Consider the following 4,536-nt stretch of genomic DNA (forward strand, 5'->3'; position numbering starts at 1 on the left):
CTGCAATGCAGGAGATCTGGGTTCGATCCCTGGGTTGGGAAGATCCCCTGGAGAAGGGAAAGGCTACCCACTCCAGTATTCTGGCCTGGAGAATTCCATGGACAGAGGAGCTTGGCAGGCTACAGACCATGGTGTTGCAAAGAGTAGGACACTTTTCACCTTATATTAATACGTTTACATGTTAGACTTTGAATAATCATATATTAACTCTGTGAGCATGAAGAGAAGCGCTGGGCAAAATAGACCAGAAAAGGACTTCCTTGGCAGTCCAATGGTTAAGATGCCACATTTCCAATGAAGAGGGTGTGGGTTTGATCCCTGGTCAGGGAACTAAGGTCCCACATGACTTGTGGACAAAATAAAATATGCATTTCTTTTTCTAAAAAAAGAAGAACTGAGTTCTGGCCAATGGCATCTGAACAAAAGTGGTGTGTGTCACTCCTATGTCCCGCTGATAAAAGCCTTCTTGACCTGATCCTCACACTCTTCCTCCAGCTAAACAGAGATGTCCCTGATGACTTGTAGCAGGGAGGAGCCACAAGGTAAAAAGAATATGAATTCCCGAGGGACTGTGTGGAGGAGAGCCCTGCCTGCCCACAATGGATGTGATGTGAGTGAGAATTACAACTTGAATGCATTAAACCATTAAAATCTCTGGAGTCTTCACTACAGTAGTTAGCCTACCTTGGGCCATTTACTGGCCCTAGTTGAGTCTCAATTTCTGTATTAACTAAAATAAGGCAACCATGCAAGTTCTAAGATGACTTGCCTTAAAAAAATCTACAAATCTCTTACCTTACTTTAACCCTCATGTAACAGAAAACATTTGGAAGCAAAAAATAAGACTTCTTAATTACCTACAAAAAAAAAAAAAAAAAGCTGCATGTCTCTGACTTTCTCCAGAATTTGGTTCCAAGTCTTCAGGGATTAAAAAAAAAAGTCAAGCGTGTCCATCCACCAAGTAGGCTCTTAGTGTTATGTATGTTATGCTCTGAACAGATCCATTTGTTTTAATGATGGAACACCAGATCCATCCATAACTGGCTCATTCTGAAACCGGGTTTCAATTGACTGAGCCTAAGAGCGTTTGAATCCCATAACAGAAAATCAGTCAGCGATTGACTGAATTTAACTAATTTCAATTTGTGAGATGGCTCCTGATTTAAACACCATTTCTTTTTCTTTTTTCCTATCACTCAGCTCTTTGCCAGCTGTACACTTCCAGACGGATGATTATTCTAGATCTTCCAGCTAAGAGAGATCTCTGGGGGTACCGTCCATCTTAATGGAGCAAACATGCATTTTGATTGCCTCTGTTTGGGAAATTTGGGGCACAGCTAGAGGGAAGGACCTCTCTCCCACCCAGCAAACTGTACTCACTGACAATAGTGAAGTCTTTCCCAGTTCCCATGATACTCTGTCAGTGAAATGCACCAGGGCAAGTGAGAGAAAGAAAAGATGTACTTTGCTTGTTGTGTGACGATGACTGATTTTCCTAATGGTCCCACCCTTTCTGCTTGACCCTAGAGCTTACTCTCACCCAGCAGCCAGTATGATCCTGTTAAAACACAAGTTGGACCAGGTCACTCCTTTGCCTGCAGAATTTAAAGGAATTCTATCTTGTTCAAAGTCAAAGCCATAGTCCTTCCAAAGGTCCATGGGGCCCTACATTTTCCGGTCAGATGACATGTCCTTCTCATCTATTGTTCTTCCAGGCCTGTGACTCAAACACCCTAGCCAAACTCTTGCCTTGGGGCCTTTGCACTTCCTATTTCTGCTTCCTGGAACCCACTTCCCAAGATCTCTTTGCATCCACCCCCACTTCCTTCAACTCTGTTCCGATAGAGAGCTCTTCCCTGAAAACCCTGTTTATAATGCCTGTCACCAGTGGTACTGCCTATCCCTCTTCCCTGATGCTATTTCCTCTGAAGCCCTTTTCACCTCCTATACATTCTTACTAGCACACCTAGGTTTTATTTTATTGCCTACCTAGCCCTTCTTGAATATTCTGTGAGAACTTTTGGTGTTCTTTTGCTGCCATTCCCCTAGCACCTAGAAGATTGACTGGGACATAATGAATGCTTAATAAATATGTTTAACAAAACTGAAATTTTGTTCTGCCCTTGTATTTATGCTTCCCTGGTGGCTTAGAGGGTAAAGCAGCTGCCTGCAATGCAGGAGACCTGGGTTCGATCCCTGGGTCAGGAAGATCCCCTGGAGAAGAAAATGGCAGCCCACTCCAGTATTCTTGCCTGGAGAATCCATGGACAGAGTAGCCTCATAGGCTACAGTCCATGGGGTCACAAAGAGTCGGACACAACTGAGTAACAACACGTGTATTTATCAAATGATATTCGAGGCACCTTGTATTTAACATATTCCATTCTGTGCTCTGGGAGGGTGTCAATTGTTTTTTCCATAACTTTCCAGTAATTGCAAGTTTCTCACCCAAAGGTAGAAAATGCGGTGGCATTGCCCCACTCTGAAAAGCCAACCTTGAGAGAAGAAAGAGAGTGGTGGGCATTGCTGGATCACGGAGATCCCTTTCACTCAGATTTTTGACTGCATGGAAGGTCGGCTCCCACAGCTCCAGCGCTGTTCAGGGTCAACTGTATATGTATATATAAAGTCATATAGACCATGATATGATATTTTATATCACTGATTGCATATTGTGTTTTGCTATGTTATGCTATAGTCAGAGCTTCTGTTCTCAACCAAATAACCTTAGTTGTAATCAGATCTCAAAAGGATCTAGGATCTCCAAAGTTTAAGAATAGTGTTCTGAAATCCCAGATATAGAGAACTGGTGATTGCCCAGGGGGAGGGTGTTGGGAGAGTTATGGAGTGAGAGGTTGGATTAGCAGATGTAAGCTTTTTACAGAGAATGGATAAACAATAAGGTCCTACTGTACAGCACAGAGAATTATATTCAATATGCATAGGATATTCAATGTCCTATGATAAATCATAATGGAAAAGAAAATCAAAAAAAGAATACATATATATGTATAACTGAATCACTTTACAGTAAAGTGTAATTAACACAGCATTGTAATTCAGCTATGCTTCAATATAAAATAAAATAGTGTTCTGGAGCTTTATTAATCAAATTATGGCCTGACCAGCATCAGCTTCACCCAGGCAACGGTTACAAATGCAGTCTTTTGGATCCCACCCCAGACCTATTCAATCAGCACCTGCACTTTCACACAATCCCCAGGGGACTGTTACAGAGGCTTGAGGAGCCCTGTGTGAGCATCAGCATGATGTGGGAGGAAGCTGTCAGACCGGAATTCAGGAAACCCGGGTCCTAGACTTGATCAGTCCAGATCTATACTAGTGTTCAGGAAATGTTTTTGAACAAATGATTTAATTAAAAGAATCCTTTAGAAATGCCACATTGAATGCAGAGAGCAAGGTAGTTTTTAATGATTATTACCATTATTATGAGGATTATCTCTTTAGAGATCCCTCCCCAGTTCCAACAGCCTATGAATCTATGGAATGAGTCACTTATCACTTGAAGGGCTAGCAAGGATGGGTTGTATCTTTTGGAAATCACAGACCCTCAGCTGATGCTTTTCTTAAGAAGATGTCATCAGCAGGTTATGTCGACCCACTCATAGAAACCTTCTTAGAAAACAAGGATTAGCAGATAATTCACCTGCCTAGGAAAAAAAAACAAAACAGGTGCTAACTTCAACTTTATGGCTAAGCCTTGGGGAGGGGGAGTTGATAAAAGGGACTGTTTCCATAGCAACAGAAATGCACACATTAAAGAACATAGTGTCTTGCTTAAATCTATTTATAAAAGAATGTGTAGGAAATACAATTAAGGAAACTAACAGCAGATGAAGTGCTTGGGCTCTGGCTTAATTGTCTGTCTTCCATCTTTTAGCACTCAAGAAAAATGGGCTGCAAGAGGGTTGAGGGGTCAGCGCCTGAGTGGGGGTGGGGGCACTAAAAGGAGCAGTGACTTTCCCGCACGGCTGCAGAGAGCTGATCGGCCCCCTCCCGCAGTGCCCTCGTATTCCCCCGACACACACAAAGCAGCAGGTCCTTCTGCCAGAACCAGAACTGACCCTGTTCAGCTTTTCAGAGCTGACAAGAGCTGTAGGTTAGTAAGCCATCACCTCAGGGGCTTGATTTAACTGTCCTCTGAGGCTTACTAGCTGCAAAAGTCTTTATTGTTGACCTGAAATTCCCACCACGGGATTCCCAAAGCTTCATCTATATCCCCTGACTCTTTCCCCAAACTCATAATGCTACCTGGTGCTTCAATAGTGCTGATAACTCAGCCTTTTTAAAAGCAGTTGCCCTTCCTGACCAGTTTCCTTCTGTCCCATCACCCTCTCTAGCATCCAGAACTGATACCTCCCACATCCCTAAATCTTGCCCACTTTTTATTCTCAACTGTCTCTTGCAAACCTTTCCATTGTTGTGTGCCAAGTTTGCATAAAATGCTGCTGAGCCTGGCTGAACGCAGGTCTTCTGAGGACAGTTCTGGGCTCTTTCCTGAGCCACGTCTTCTCT

Source organism: Odocoileus virginianus, chromosome 23, assembly GCF_023699985.2.
Source record: "Odocoileus virginianus isolate 20LAN1187 ecotype Illinois chromosome 23, Ovbor_1.2, whole genome shotgun sequence".
NCBI classification, from domain to species: Eukaryota; Metazoa; Chordata; class Mammalia; order Artiodactyla; family Cervidae; genus Odocoileus; species Odocoileus virginianus.